Source organism: Sphaeramia orbicularis, chromosome 9 (assembly GCF_902148855.1).
Source record: "Sphaeramia orbicularis chromosome 9, fSphaOr1.1, whole genome shotgun sequence".
Classification (NCBI taxonomy): domain Eukaryota; kingdom Metazoa; phylum Chordata; class Actinopteri; order Kurtiformes; family Apogonidae; genus Sphaeramia; species Sphaeramia orbicularis.
Window position 1 is genome coordinate 4,336,902 of NC_043965.1, and position 16,925 is coordinate 4,353,826.

The 16,925-nt window shown below is 35.9% G+C and overlaps 1 long non-coding RNA gene across 1 annotated transcript; it reads right to left on the minus strand.

Annotated features, from left to right (window-relative positions):
• Window positions 1-1,112: 1,112 nt before the first annotated feature.
• LOC115426056 (uncharacterized) lies at window positions 1,113-1,628 on the minus strand. Its single transcript, XR_003936304.1, has 2 exons — window positions 1,593-1,628; window positions 1,113-1,215 (listed from the first exon to the last, which is right to left on the minus strand). It is a non-coding gene; the product is annotated as an uncharacterized LOC115426056 (long non-coding RNA).
• Window positions 1,629-16,925: the final 15,297 nt, after the last annotated feature.

The following is a 16,925-nucleotide window of genomic DNA, read 5'->3' on the forward strand; positions in this document are numbered from 1 at the left end:
CATATTATTCTGTATGTGGAACCTGAACTGACTGTTAAAATCTCCAGTCTAATTTTTGCTCTAAAGGGCCAGACTGGAACCTTTGGCGGGCCGGTTTTGGTCCACAGACCACATGTTGGACCCCCCTGGACTAGTGAACACCTGAACGGCTTCTTCAGTATAAAGTGTCCAAACAGTCCCCCTAAAAAGCAGAACCCAAGGTGACACGTCTCATGGTGTGTGGTCCGGTGTGTGTGTGTGTGTGTGTGTGTGTGTGTGTGTGTGTGTGTGTGTGTGTGTGTGTGTGTGTGTGGTCCCAGTGGTGTCAGGACACTTGTGAACAGAGGGTCGGTCTATTCCTGGACAGATTCTCCACACCTGCGTCTGCCTGCACAGCTCTGCTTGGCATTTCAAACTTTATCACCTGTCACAAGAGGGACACAGGCTGCTCCGGAGAGCCCACCGCCACCGCCGCCGCCGCTCCGACCCCCTGCCCTCCACCCTCCACCCTCCGCCGCTCCACTCGCCAGACATCACACCCGTCCTTGGAAGTCGTGCTTGGAAAGAGAAGACGTGGCTTTGCCCCAGTGGGAGGCTGCAGCCGCTGGCCAGCCCACGTCCATATTGTCTCCTGGTTTCTAATTGATTTGAGGGCTGTGAAATCATCTTGATCATGTAAAGCTCGAAGCTGCCGGTTCACATTTCCATCCGCCGGGAACACACAGGCTGATGCTAATGCTAATGCTAATGCTAGCCCTATACCGGAACTACTTGTTGGACTGGATTGTGTTGTTTTACTGTTCACTTTTTAACCCATAAAGACCCACAGCTACTTCTATGGCTGTTCCCAAATGAATTTTTCCTCAATTTTTGGACCTTTTCTTAAGTGATTTATCAATGCTTATTCTTTTATTAAGCTTTGTATTTTGTATTCTTAACCCTTACTATTTATTTTATGGAAAATATTCAATTTTTTGTGTTTTTTTTTTTTTTGTCATAAATTGGCATTTAAAGGGTTAAAATTCAAAAAAATGTTGAATGTTTGATAATTTTGAGCAGAGGGAAAGTTATTTAAGAGAGGTGTTGTTTTTTTTTTTAAGTAAAAATAAATGTTGATTTATGATGATTTTATAGTGTGCGTGTACATTTTTGTCCACAAGGGTGACCAGATGGAGTATCTGACATTACAGAAAAAATACTAATGCAATCAAATCAGTTTTGCTGCTAACCTTTGACCTATCCAAGGCTTTAATAACCACCAATGTTTCATCCACCGACTTTTTATTTTATGGAAAATATTCAATTTTTAAAAAAAAATAATTCACTCAGAATTCAAATGATTACACTGGCATTTAAAGGGTTAAAATCTTGAAAACTGTTGAATGTTTGGTAGTTTTGAGCAGGGGGGAAGTTGTTTAAGAGATTTTTTTTTTTTTTGAAAAAGCAAAAATAAATGTTGATGTATATTGATTTTATAGTGGTTTTCGTGTGCGTGTACATTTTTGTCTACGAGGGTGGCCATAGGGAGTATCTGACATTACAGAAAAATACACAAATGCAATCAAATCAAATTTGTTGCTAATCGTTGACCTATCCAGGGCTCTAATAACCACCAATGTTTCATCCACCTACTATTTATTTTAATGGAAAATATTCAATTTTTTTTTTTTTTTTTAAATAATTCACTCTGAATTGAAATGATTAAACTGGCATTTAAAGGGTTAAAATCCTGAAAACTGTTGAATGTTTGGTAGTTTTGAGCAGGAGGGAAGTTGTTTAAGAGATTTATTAAAAAAAAAAAAATAGTAAAAATAAATGTTGACATATATTGATTTTATCGTGGTTTTTGTATGCAAGTACATTTTTGTCCACGAGGGTGACCAGAGGGAGTATCTGACATTACAGAAAAAATACTAACGCAATCAAATCAGTTTTGTTGCAAATCTTTGACTTATCCAAGGCTCTAATAACCACCAATGTTTCATCCACGGACTATTTATTTAATGGAAAATATTCCATTTTTTGTGTTTTTTTCTTTTTTTATTATAAATCACTCAGAATTCAAATGATTAAACTGGCATTTAAAAGGTTAAAATCTTTAAAAATGTTGAATGTTTGGTAGTTTTGAGTACGAAGGAAGTTGTTTAAGAGATTTATATTTAAAAAAAAAAAAATAAAAAAGAAAAAAATGTTGACGTATATTGATTTTACAGTAGTTTTCGTGTGCATGTACATTTTTGTCCATGAGGACGACCAGAGGTTTGTTTTTTTTTTGGAAAAAGGCATGAGGGTTAAGTGAAAATCAGGTATTTTCCTATATTTAATGTATTGATCATGTCGATGTTCATAAAAGGTCATATTACTCTCAGTAGCACAACTGGTATTTAATGGAAAATCTATTTAGAGGGATTTCTTAAGTGCTTTTTTTCCCCCTTTTTTTAATATAAAAACTGAACTGAAACCGAACAGTCTAGCCAAATAAAACTATTTTTTCTTCCTTCCTTTGTTATAGGAGTAAATATACAGCATGAACAGATGCAGAGATTCACAGAGTAATTACAACCGGAGCTAATGTGTGGTGTTTTTCCCTATACGAGCCTGTAAACATAACATAAAATACATCAAACTCAACAACACGTAAGAACTGAGCAACTATGAAAACATGCATTAAAACAGGAGAGTCATAACAAAACTAGACACGGTTTAAAGAGTTAAACTAACATGCAGATGTGTGCAATGAACCACATCCTTTTGTTTACTGCAAATTATTCTAACACAACTAAATGTCAACAAGATAATTTCCTAACATCGTCCTTATGATGTGACGACGACTGAGGATTTGTGTAATAGAAAGAGGAGGAAATGAAGGGAGAAAATTATTATTATTAGTAGTAGTATCATTATCATCATCATCATTAGTAGTAGAAGTAGTATCATTATTGTTATCATTATTATCATTACTATAATTATTATTTTTAGTAGTAGTAGTACCATTATCATTATTATCATCATTAATATTATTATTATTATTATTATTAGTAGTAGTAGTAGTAGTAGTATCATTATCATTATTAGTATCATCATCATCATCATCATCACTCGTAGTAGTAGTAGTAGTAGTAGTATCATTATTATTATTATTATTATTAGTAGTAGTAGTAGTAGTGGAAGTAGTATCATTATTGTTATCATTATTATCTTTACTATAATTATAATTATTATTATTATTAGCAGTAGTAGTACCATTATCATTATTATTGTTATTATTATTATTATTAGTAGTAGTAGTAGTAGTAGTAGTAGCAGTCATAGTAGTAGTATCATTATCATTATTACTACTATTATTATTGTTGTTATTATTATTATTATTATTATTATTATTATTATTACTATTATTATCATTAGTATTAGTAGTACTAGTATCATTATTATTATTATTATTATTATTATTATTATTATTATTATTATTATTATTATTGTTATTATTATTATTATTATTATTATCATTAGTAGCAGTCATAGTAGTAGTATCATTATCATTATTACTACTATTATTGTTATTATTATTATAATTATTATTATTATTATTATTACTATTATTATCATTAGTATTAGTAGTACTAGTATCATTATTATTATTATTATTATTATTATTGTTATTATTATTATTATTATTATCATTAGTAGCAGTCACAGTAGTAGTATCATTATCATTATTACTACTATTATTGTTATTATTATTATAATTACTATCACTATTATTATCATTAGTATTAGTAGTAGTAGTATCATTATTATTATTATTATTATTATTATTAGCAGTAGTAGTATCATTATTATTATTATTATTATTATTATTATTATTATTATTATTATTATTAGTGGTGTATAAACTTGCGTATTATGGGATGCCTGTTGTCCTCACAGTCGGGTAAATGGGACTATGTATTTGTGCGGCGGTGGCGGTGGCGGCAGTCTCCTGGGGACACAGTGATCAAGGTGACACGTCTCTCCGGGCTCCACGGGGGGTGTCTGGGTTCCAGAAGGCCACGGGTGTCACGGCAACCGAGCCCCGCGCCGGATGATGCCGCAACACACACATGCACAGGACCGCCAAATGACACCGGGAGACTCTGAAAGGTTACGTTTGCGATTGTACGCTTTAAATCACGACGGGCTGAGATTCTGAACGCATGGTTTCTGCTCTGGTACCAAACGTGTGCCATCAGTCGGACTTTAATGTGAATTATTAGTCATATTTGTGGTGTGTTGAGTCCTTAACACAGGGGGGTCAAACTCATTTTTTAGTTCAAGGGCCAAATTTAAGCCAAATTTGATCTGACGTGGGCCGGACCAGTGAAATAAATAACAAAAATATAGAAATAAAGTCAACTCCAAACTTTCCTCTGTGTTTTAGAGCAAAAAAAGTAAAATTATGAGATGAAAATGTTTACATCTACCAACTATCCTTTAAAACAATGTGAATAACATGAACAAACTGAAATTTCTGAAGAAAACTAAGTGCAATTTTAATAATATTGTCTCAGTTTGTCATTTACACGTTTATTATAACTTACAAACACAAAAAACATTTAATAACAGGCAGTATGTTGGTAAACTTGCACTTCAGACGTTTCAAAATGTTCATGTTTGTTCAGGTTATTCACGTTTTTGTGATATGAGAGTTGGTTTTTGTGTAAATACAGTAAAATGACTTAAAAATGTTTACATTTACAAAGAGAAAAATTTAGAGTTGTGAGTATTCATAGGTTATTATGATAGTATTTTTCTGATTTGACCCACTTGTGATTAAACTGGTCTGTATGTGGAACATGAACTAAAATGATTCGTATCTTCAGTGTAATTTTTGTATTTCACAAATTCATCCCAGGGGCCAGACTGGACCCTTTGGAGGGCCGGATTTGGCCCCCAGGCCACATGTTTAAAACCTCTGCCTTAACAGGAAGTATGGTGCACAATGTATGAGTATGTTAGTCCAGATTTCAACAGATTTCTACTAAATTCCTGCACTTATTATGACAAAACTACGACACAGAACATGCTGTAGGTTACAATGCTCTGAGACAGAACTGCACACACATGAAAGGCCTACAGCAGGGTCTCAAACTCGTGCCCCGGGGACCGACTGATATTTTGTGGCCCTCTACTTGACATCACAGTTCAGTGTCAGTGTGGCCTGCACATAGTTCCTTAAACACACTGTTTTGCTGAGTCTTGCCACACTTTTATTTATTTTTATCACTTATGGGTAAGGGTGGGCGATATGGGCAAAAAAATATCTTGATTACTTTTTTACATTTAATAATCGATAACAATATTCTGACGATATCCTTTAAAATCTGAATTTCTTTCTTTCTTTCTTTCTTTCTTTTTTTTTTTTTTTTTACAAAAAATGCTGTAAAACTCTATCTCAGGGGTGGGCAGTCCTGGTCCTCGAGGGCCGGTATGGGCTACCATAGAGATTCTTACGACAGCTTTCAGTGGCATTTGTTGTCAACGGTTGTCAAACTAGCAAACCACGAACTACCTGGGGGAGTATGAACATTATGCTGCGTTTCTACGACGTGATACCGGCTCGACATGACTGGACATGACTTGGCCTTTTTACGTTTCCATTACGAAAAAGGACCTGGAATCTGGTACCCGGCAAGGCTCTAATAGTTTTGGATTTTTCATTATTGTTTAGTTTCATTTAATTAAGACTTTTTTTTCTCAAATTCAGTTAGTTTTAATTAGTTTTTAGAGCAGGTTTGCTAGTTTTTATTAGTTTTCATTTTTTTCTAAATACTTAGTTTCAGTTTTTCCCTATCTTTTATCTTCCTCCTCTTCATATTCAAATAAATCCCAGACAGGACTCTGCTGCTTTCTCCCAGCTTTAGTCTCCATGTTTCCAGGTAGAGTGGAGACCAGAAGACGACTGGAAACCACAAGTGATGAGAAGTGACGGACCGTTAAGTGCCGTATGTTGACGCTAGCTTAAATTGCAAGAAATAAATCAATTTCATATCAATCCGACATTGATAAAGATAAAAATGAAGAGAATTTTATCTATAATTTTTATGTTTTACTTAGTTTTGTAAACACACAATACAGTTTCAGTTAGTTATGTTTTTTTCTTTTAATTATAGTTTTTATTTATTTCAGTTAACGAAAATGTTTTTTCAATTCTAGTTTTCATTAACAATAATAACCTTGGTTTTTGGTATCACCTCCGTCGAGGTTCCAGGACTGGGGACCAGATACTAAAACATGACGTGTAAACACTGTAGACCACTGACTGGTCAGAGAGTCGTCTCTATCTGTGACCCGCCGTTTTACAAAAAATCGGACCAATGGCCCTGTAGCTTACCGACCAAATTAAAAGCTTTGGGAATTGTATTCAGATGTCATTTATTCTCCCCCAGTTCTGTGTATTTATTCTATTACAGAAATAGTCCATGTTTTGCTCATATTCCAATCAGATCTGTAAAAAATTCAAATTCCAACTTGATATCATTGATACTGATTTATTGGATCAATCCACTTTCTATCAGTTACAATGGGGAAAATTTTTCAAAGTGGCACCAAATCCAGAATCAGATCCGGATCCAAATAATTTCAATCCCTTGTGTTGCCATCATCATACAGAAGCTGTATACCAAGTCTGAAGTCAATCAGAACTGGAGTTTGGGAGAAAAAGACGATTGAAATGTTTTCCCCATAAGAGCCCATGTGAAATTTTGCATCAGTTCCAGATCCAGAAGAAGATCCTGATCAGCATGTGGACATTATGTTTGGGTCATCTCCCCATTAGGGCTGGACTGTAGAAATTTACACTGGAGATCATTTATATTTACTGAGTTACTGCATCCATCCACTTCCTATCTCTTATAATGGGGACATTTTTCAAAGTGGCACCAAATCCAGAATCAGATCCGGATCCAAATAATTTCACTAACTTTTGTTGACATCATCATAAAGAAGCTGTATACCAAGTTTGAAGTCAATCGGAATTGTAGTTTCGGAGAAGAAGACGACTGAAATTTCTGTAACGGACGATAGACGACAACGATGACGGACGACAATAGCTTACAGTCTGTGGCCGGTAAGCTAAAAACAGAAGCGGAAGTTCACAGTAAATTTTGCGGTAGGTTAATCCACATGATGACAGCCAGAAAAACTACACCATGGTCAGTTGAGGCGGTTCAGAGGTAAAAATTCAGCATGAGCTTGACGAGACAACACGCAACGAGTGAGTTTATCAGCGACTCTGTGAGCAAGGCTAGTGACATTTATTTTGTCTTCTGTTTATGTAATTATACTTTTCTTTTTTTCTTTTGTTCAGACAAGGTATAGTTTTTAGATGTTACCTGCTTGACAGTTTGGACTGTGACTCCAGTCTTCCTCAGAAGCATCATCCGACGTGCTGCTGACATAAAAAAAAAAAAAAAAAAGAAAAGTATAACTCTCTGAGCAGACGTAACACGAAGTAACACACCACATCGGTATAACGTCCAGGTACTGTAAAACTGGTAGTATCCTGTAATGGAAACGGTCTGCAGGAATAAGACCTCAGTGATGTTTTTGTGTTTCAGGTACATGGGCCAGACGAGGCCATCAAACAGGCCTTCTGCAATGGCAAAAAAATAGTGAAATTCAGGCTCTGGGAACAAATAAACCACCAGTTTCTTAAGATTTTATAAGTGTTCTAATATTTTGGCACACCACTGTATCTGCGAGTAAAGTAAGGAAACCCGTTTTTTGTGGAATATTTAATGTGGCCCAGGCTGACCCAGACTCTACCTCCAGGTAAGTTTGAGTTTGAGGTGGAGATCACTCTGTGTTAGGGCTGTGAATTGGCAAGAAGGCAATTTTTTTATTTCTTTTTTTTTTAATGATTCTTTCCTTGAATTACACCAGAAATATGCACAAATACTAAACACATTTTTATTTGATCAGAACAGGATCTAATGCTCCACAGATATCTGCAAGTCAGAGACTATGTAATGCTTTCAGCACAGACCCAGAACCCAAATGCAGAACGCAGAGACGGATGTAAAAGTTTACAGGGTTTATTGAATACAATTAGTATGATAATGATAAAGAACAGGATCTTGAGGACAGCGGGCAAGGAAGTCCTCGTCTGAACCGTCCACCGGGTTTTGGACACGAACCCACGGTTCGGCACCGGGTTTACTGCCGGAATGCCGACTAGGGGAAAGCAGAGGGAGGTCAGGGACGGAAACAGGTCATGCACAGGAAGGCAATCAGACAGGCGACAGGACATAGGGAAAAGGCAAAACTCACGTACCGAATAATCAGGCGAAGGCGTCAAAAAACCAGGAAGGCAGATAGAGGCTGACAACAACCGACAGGGAGCAGGCAAAAGACAGGCAAAACGGATGACAAAAAACAGGTCGAACACGGTAAGGCAAACGAACAAACAGGATCAGAACGCTGGTAAGTAATCTACAAGAGAGAACAAACTGGCGTCTGATCAGGGGAAAAGGCAGGGTATAAATACACAAAAAGGGAGGGAAGACAACGAGACACAGGTGGAACAAATTAGGGCGGAGTCAGGAAATCAGGGTAAGGGTGAACACCAAACAGGAAGGGAAGTAAAGACAGCAGACAAGACACATGAGGAAAACTTAACAAAATAAAACAGGAAATGACAGACAAACATAGAAGACAGACAACCCCAGACTAACGTCCGGTAACCGGCTTCACAGACTATTACAATAAAAAAATACAAATCAAACAGGAGAAGGATTACAATTTGATTTCTATAGTTCAGGATGCATATAAAAAAAAGACAATAAAAAGTTGGTCTCAAGGATATATGGAAGTATACAATCTTCTAAAAATCATTCTACGACGTCCATTAAAGAAAAATGGGACAGGGAGTCAGAAACACAAATATCAGACAAGACCTGGATGGAAATATGTGAGACACAAGCGACCACCGCAAACTCTAGATCCTTAAGAGAGTTTGTCTGGAAGAATGTAGTGAGATTTTTTATAACTCCTAAAATAACAGCACTCCAAACAGGCATGCAGAGCCGAGGCTTTTGTTGGCGAACATGTGGAAACACTACGGCCAATCACTTCCATGTTTTTTGGGCCTGTCCGAAAACCCAGTCATATTGGAGGGAGGTGGCAACCGAGATAAATAAAATAATAGGAATGGATTTAGATTATTCTTTTGTTACTTTATATCTTGGTAAAATACCGGAAACAGTCCTTCAGAAGGATAAATACTTATTGAAGATACTTTTGGCAAGTAGTAGGAAAGCTATAACCTGAAAATGGTTGCAACCCGACCCTCCAACTTTGGACCTCTGGCGTGGGATTATTAAAGAAATTTACTGTATGGAGAGACTTACTTTTGCTTTAAGACTTGAGTTGGAGAAATGTACTGAACGCTGAGAAAAATGGATTGTGCACACACCTTGATTAACACAACCACAATTGTACAATGATGTATGTGTGCATGATGTAAAAGAGCATTTTAAGTTTAATTTTAACACCCATGATGATCTCATGTTCATTGTTTGCTCTTTTGAAAATTAATAAATAAAAAGTAAAAAAAAAAAAAAAAAAAAAAAAGAACAGGATCTAATGCTATATCACAAAATGTTCCTGTGTTCAAACTGAAATTCTGTTTTACAGACATGACAGTTTAAGATCCTGTTCAAATGTTCATATTCTATTAGTTCAGAACTAACATCAGAACAGTATTTTTGTGCAATCCTAACAAAGGAACTGACATTATTTAATAAAAGAGTATTAAATAATAATAAATAAAATATAAACAAAAAAGAAAAAAAACAAAAAAACAAAAATGAACCTCCACAATATCTGCATTTGAATAAATACCTAAAAATACCAATACAGTACTTTTTAATATCGATACAGAATTGTGAAATGAAATATCGCGATATATTGCAGAACTGATATTTTCTCACACCCCTCCTCTGTGTCCATGTTAGAACTTCTTATTTTTGGTTCTTTTCAGTCATTTTTAGCCTGTGTGATATAGTCTCTGTAGAATTCCCAACGGTTCAGGAGTTACGGTAATTTGAATGCCATAAAATGCGAACTGTGTCGCCGGTTAATAGATTATCTTATTTCTGCAAAACATATGTAGAAAGTCAGTGTAAAGGCCGACAGAGGTGCGGAGGGAAATAAATATAAAATATGGAGAGTTTTAAACGATAAAGTCTGTGTTTGTACGAGAAAGCAGCGGCTGAAGGAACACATTCTCCTTCATGGATGGTGAAAGGACCCGGGGAAATGTAATCCAACGTGGATTTTTACACCCCCGATGTCTTTAAAGATGGAGGCTGAGCGGCAGGAACAGGAGGGTCAAAAGCTCCGACCGTCCCGCCGTTAGAGCCTATTATGGTGAAAGTAGCGGCCGTTATCTGTCCTCCTCTGCTACACCCACTCACACAGATCTGCCATCATCACAAGTGTACGCTGGGGGGGGATTACAGACGGAAACATAATGTCAGCAGTAACACAAAGGACCTTGGTTTAACATTTCAGCCTGTACGGTGTCCCTGCTACAGCCCAGAGCCACCGGTACCGGCCCCACACTGCTGCTGCTGCCGACCAGAACCACAACACAAAACAGAACCCATGGCCCTGTATCTGACAGCCATGGTCTACTAAGAATTACTGAGAGGAGAACGCAACTAATTCAATCAAAGTCCATATATGAATCTATCAGTGATCAACAGGAACTATACTGATATGTGGAAGCATCTGTTGAACAGCCAAAGAAAACAGGACTTGTTCCAATTCTGCTGCTGCCTCATTAGTGCAAGAATTTGAAGCACTTTAATGCACTATGGACTTTAGATTTTAGTCTTTTCATTTTCTTTTATACATATATATATACAGGGTGGGGAAGCAAAATTTACAATGAACATTTAGTTGTTTTTTCTCAGCAGGCACTACGTCAGTTGTTTTGAAACCAAACATGTACTGATGTCATAATCATACCTAACACTATTATCCATACCTTTTCAGAAACTTTTGCCCATATGAGTAATCAGGAAAGCAAACGTCAAAGAGTGTGTGATTTGCTGAATGCACTCGTCACACCAAAGGAGATTTCAAAAATAGTTGGAGTGTCCATAAAGACTGTTTATAATGGAAAGAAGAGAATGACTATGAGCAAAACTATTACCAGAAAGTCTGGAAGTGGAGGAAGCAACAAAAAACGTACCAAAGCTTTTATTAAAGCTCTCAAATCCAAAATCCTAAAGGATCCAAACAAATCCATGAGAAAAATGGCAACTGAGCTTGAGTTAGACAACAAGACCGTTCGAAATGCAGTAAAATATGATTTGAAGTTAAAATCTTACACAAGAACACCACAACACTTGTTGACAACAGCAACAAATCCAGCTTTAGCAATTTTTGGGAATCATGTTTATGTCCGCCTTCTAGCCCAGATCTAAACCCTCTGGATTCTGCTGTTTGGGGCGTTTTAGAACATGCTACCGATAGAACATCACACAGCAATGTCCACTTTCTTACAGATACTATTAAAGAAGAATGGGAGAAGTTGTCACCCCAATATTTGAGGAACACTTGCGCAAGTTTCAGGAAGCGTGTGAAGGCAGTTATTGAGAAAGAAGGAGGACACATAGAATAAAAACATTTTCTATTATGTACATTTTCTTGTGGCAAATAAATTCTCATGACTTTCAATAAACTAATTGGTCATACACTGTCTTTCAATCCCTGCCTCAAAATATTGTAAATTTGGCTTCCCCACCCTGTAGATATACATTTTAAATGATTACAGTATTTTAGGCTACTTTATATTTCGTGAGGTGTGTTTTTATTTATTTATTTTATTAGTAAACTGAAACTGTGGTGAGCAAAGCACCGATATTTCGTTTAATAATGTACTGATGGTGCATTTACTGAATGACAATAAAGCAAGTCTGAGTCTGATCTGATTACACTTTATGTATTTATTGCATTTTAATTGTATTTCATTGTATTTTTAAATGGTATTTTAACAGTATTTTAACTGTATTTTGCACTCGTGACTCTGTCTGTGAAAAGTGCTCTATAAATAAAATTTACTTACTTACTATACTTTCTGGGCTATAAGGGGCACCGGAATATAAGCCGCGACTATAAGCTGCAGGTGTCAACATTGTGACATGAGATATTTACACAGAAAGATGGTAAACAGACAGATTATTTAACCCTTTCATGCACAGTGCTCACTCCAGTGGACAGTTCTTCTCCAGCTGTTCTCTTATATATTCATGGGTTTAGTTGTTTTAGTTCCATATCAGCCAACACAGTGGACACTTATGCATCATCTCATAAATTGCAATTCATCCCATTACTGTAACTTTGCTGTTCTTGATTGGTTCTGGAGTGGAAATCAATTGTTAATTGTTATTTTTTGAATATTATCTCCATGATACGAGTAATAACTAGTATTAGAATATGTTAAAATGTGAGAAAACATCAGATTAGCTGCATTAAACATGGTTTCATTTCACTGTTTTCATATCACTTTATCATATTGGGTTTTAAATACATGTTTCTGTGCTTCAAGAATAAAATTCATGGTGTAGCTGAGTGGACATTTTTGGAAATCTATGGAAAAAAAAACCTCAATCTCATTGGTTTTTTCATGCCTAAGGAAGAAAAAAAAACACTCAAAAAACAAAACTCAACTAAGGTTCTCATAATTCATGCATGAAAGGGTTAAATCTTTATTTCCATAAATTTAACTGCTTTTTTCCAAACAGTGTCTGTAACACGTCAGTAAAACGTCAGGAACAGGCTGGTTCAAAAACCCAGAACAGTCATTGATCTGTATCTTCATCTTCCTTCTGCTCTTTAAACCACTGCAGTCGTCTTCTTCAGTGTTCTTCAGCTGAACATCCTCAAAGGCTCCGTCACACTCCTTCTACGTCTCTCCTCCGTTGTTGCTCAATGGCACTTCCGTGCTGCAGCTCTATTTCCTTCTTAGACAGACACATCGTCTGCTTTTAACTTCAAAGCTGCATCATATGCATTTCTTCGTGTGTTTTCCATGATGAGGGTTTGTGCATGACACACAAAATGACTGTTAAAAGTTCAGCTTAAAACTTCTCCTCTTCATCACCTCTTCCACCTGTCTGTCTCACTTTTGCGCTTCCTGCTACAGCGCCCCCTGGTGGCCGTTAGCCTGTATAAATCTATACTGGAGCTGCATCGCTGTATAAGCCGCAGGGTTCAAAACGACAAAAAAGTAGCGGCTTATAGTCCGGAAAGTACGGTACTTACCTGTACATGTTATAAACCAGGCGTGTCCAAAGTCTGGCCCGGGGGCCAATCACGGCCCGCGGTCAGATTTAATACGGCCCACAGCTTTGGTTTTAGAATGTATTATTTATGGCCCGCTTGGACTGTTGAACCGAGTACATGAATCATAAAAGGTTCCAAATGCAGTTCCTCCTTTCACCTCATGGTGGCAGCATCACTCTAACTCTATCTGGCTCTGTGACCTTACCGTGAACCCTTTTCGCTAATTTCTAACCATGGCGCCTGTAAATAAAAAAACAGAAGTTGACAGTGAGGGCCGCCGCTTCCAGGACAGATGGGAAGTACAGTTTTTTTTCACTGAAAATTGAGGCGATTGTGTTTGCCTAATTTGTCAACAGACTGTTGCCTTGTTTAAGGAATTCAGTGTAAAGAGACACGAGCAGACAAAACATGCTAACGCATACGACAAGCTAGCAGGGAGTGAGCGCTCCGAAAAAGTGAAGCAAATTCCAGCTGCTTTAAACTCACAACAGTGACTCTTCATGTGAACCTGAGTTCAGTGAACTCACCACCAGGGCAGGTTACTAAGTTGCCAGGTTAGTTGCCTAGAACTGCTGGTGTTGTGTACTTGTAGATGTGACACAAATATTACTTTCTGAATGATTTTGTGAAAGACAAGAGTAAGAGTCACATGTTTTCATCTTAAATGTTAACAGACTTTGCATTACTGAGTAATATATGAGTAATGATTACTCATAAGTCATGTTTAAAATGAATGTGGGGTTAAGATTTTTATCAGCTTGGACGTTTCAGATACTCCACACAGTTTGTTCTATGTTATCTGACTCCAGATGTGAAAGGAAGGCAGAAATGTTTTTTTTTTTTTAATTTGTTCAGACCTGAGTGGCTCAGATTTGGTTACACTGCCATTTAAAAAAATGATATTGTGACAATGAAAATAAACTTGTTGTAGAACAGCGCGTTTATATGTAATTTTTACTGTTTAAAAAACATCTGAAGGGACGACTGGCCCCTGGCAATGTCCACATTATCAGATCTGGCCCTCTTGAAAAAAAGTTTGGACACCCCTGTTATAAACTATCAAAATAGGGACCATTATAAGTAAAAGCACATTTAACCCTTTCATGCACAGTGGTCACTCCAGTGGACAGTTCTTCTCCAGCTGTTCTCTTGTATATTCATGGATTTTGTTGTTTTAGTTCCTTATCAGCCAACAGATTGGACACTCATGCACCATCCCAAACACTGCAACTCATACCATTACTACAACTTTGTGGTCCAGATAAACCTAATCAGCAGTGACATGTCTGAGTGTAAATCAGTTGCTAATTATTAGGCTATTAGGCCGTAATTAACAGTTTTCTTGGACAAAAAGTTTTTTTTTTTGCATATTATCTCCATGAATTGAGTAACAACTAGTATTAGAGTATGTTAGAATGTGAGAAAATGGCATTAGCAGCATTAAAAATGTCTTTATTTCATATTTTTCACACAGTATATCACTTTCTGATGATGGATTTTAAATACATGTATCTTCACTTCAAAAATTAAACACATGGTGTCCAGCTGAGTGTACATTTTTTGTAACTCCATGAAAAACAGGGTCGTAAAAAAAAAATTAAAATGCAATTACGTTGTTTTTTTCACACCTAAGAGGGGGAAAAATTACTCAAGAAAAAAATATTGACTAAGGTTCTCATAATTGATGCATGAAAGGGTTAAAATTAGTAAAAAAAAATTTAAACTTTGGACAAATTTTGTAGACATTGTCCCTAGGAATCTACATTTAAAAAATGTAAAAGGATTCAACCAGTAGTTTCGGAGAAGAACATTTTTCAAATGTAGACGTTAGTGACCTTGAGTTTGACCCTTCAAGGTCATTGATGGTCAAAGGTCATGAACTCAAATGAAAGTCCATATATGACTTCTATAGTGATCAACAGGAACTATATTGATATCTGTGACCATTTACATGTTATAAACCATCAAAATATGGACCATTAGAAGTAAAGGCACATTTTTAATATTTCCAAAATTTGTCAAAAAATTAAAATTTCACAAAACCATGAACAAACATTATAGACATTGTCCCAAGGAAGCTACACGTAAAATTTGAACTGAATAAGACCAGTAGTTTTGGAAAAGAACGGGAGGGAGGTTTACCAGATGAGAGGGTTTGCAGATGCTCATGTTTCTGCTTTTTATTGTGAATTCAAGTGTTTTTATATCAACATAAATGTCTCTGTCTGTCCATGTACCAAATATCATATTATCTACCGGTAAAACGTTTCCAGAATAAAAGTAGTGAAATTTTGCCAAGGTTGTGTCACCAATAAGGAAAAATTCTGGCCAAATATTCACAGATACAATAGTGGGTCAAAATGTGAAACAGTAGTCACTTTTCCGTTGACCCTCAAATCGCACAAATATAACTTGTGCATAAAAATTTACCTAAATGGAAACATGACAATTTCATCAAAACTCTCACATTTTGATTACAAATTTTTGCACTGGCATGGGGTGGTTTTTCAGGCGTAGCGCAAATGGAGTCACATTAATAATAATAAAAAAAAAAAAAAAACGGATGTTGATGGACGTGACAACAAGCAAAGAAGAAGAGTTTTAAAAGAAACATGGAGCAGTATGTATGGACACACCAGGAAACGGAATCATTTTGAAATTTAGTATGAGATAGAGGGGTAATATATAATAATAATGAATATATCTGCAAATCAACACCATATTTACGTCCGTCGTCATGTTTATGGGACGACTTCTCACGTCATCTCATGATAATAAATAAACAAATCATTGCATTTGTGATTTAATGGAAAAACTGACATTACGCACTTCTGTTTTTTCAGAATTTAGTAAATATCAGTAAAGTTTTGCGCAGATGTCCAATAGAAAAGCGACTACTGTGAATGAATGATTAATGGTTTTTACTCCAAAGGAAGGAAAAGTACAAGAAAATAGACATTCTCACATGAAACTATGTCATGATTTGGTTCTTTTAAAGGGAAGAATGAGACAATAGGAGGGAGGGAGGTTTTCCACATGAGAGGATTTACAGATGCTCATGTTTCTGCTTTTTACTGTGAATTAAAAGTGTGAAGTGTTTCTATATCAACGTAATTGTCTCTGTCTGTTCATGTACCTAATATCAGAGTAAACAGGTCTACAGGAAAAATGTTTCTAGAAATAAAATAGTGAAAATTTACCAAGTTTGAGTCACCAATAAGGAAAAATTCAGTCCAAATTCAGGTTGGCTGTAGTTTCACAGATACAGTATTGGATCAAAAAGTCAAATAGAATTAATGATAGAATGATTTTTAATAATAATAATAATAATAATAATAATAATAATAATAACAATAATAATAATAATAATAATAATAATAATAATAATAATAATAATAATAATAATAATAACACTAAACTTTATTTATAAGCGCCTTTCAAGACACCCAAGGACACTGTACAACAAGATAAAACAAACAATCCATAAAATACAAAGAAATAAACAGATTAAAACAAATAATTACTATATATAGAAATGAAGTTGTAGAATGCAAAAGAATGGAAAGTACAAGAAAATCAGACATTCTCATGTGAAACTATGTCATGATTTGGTT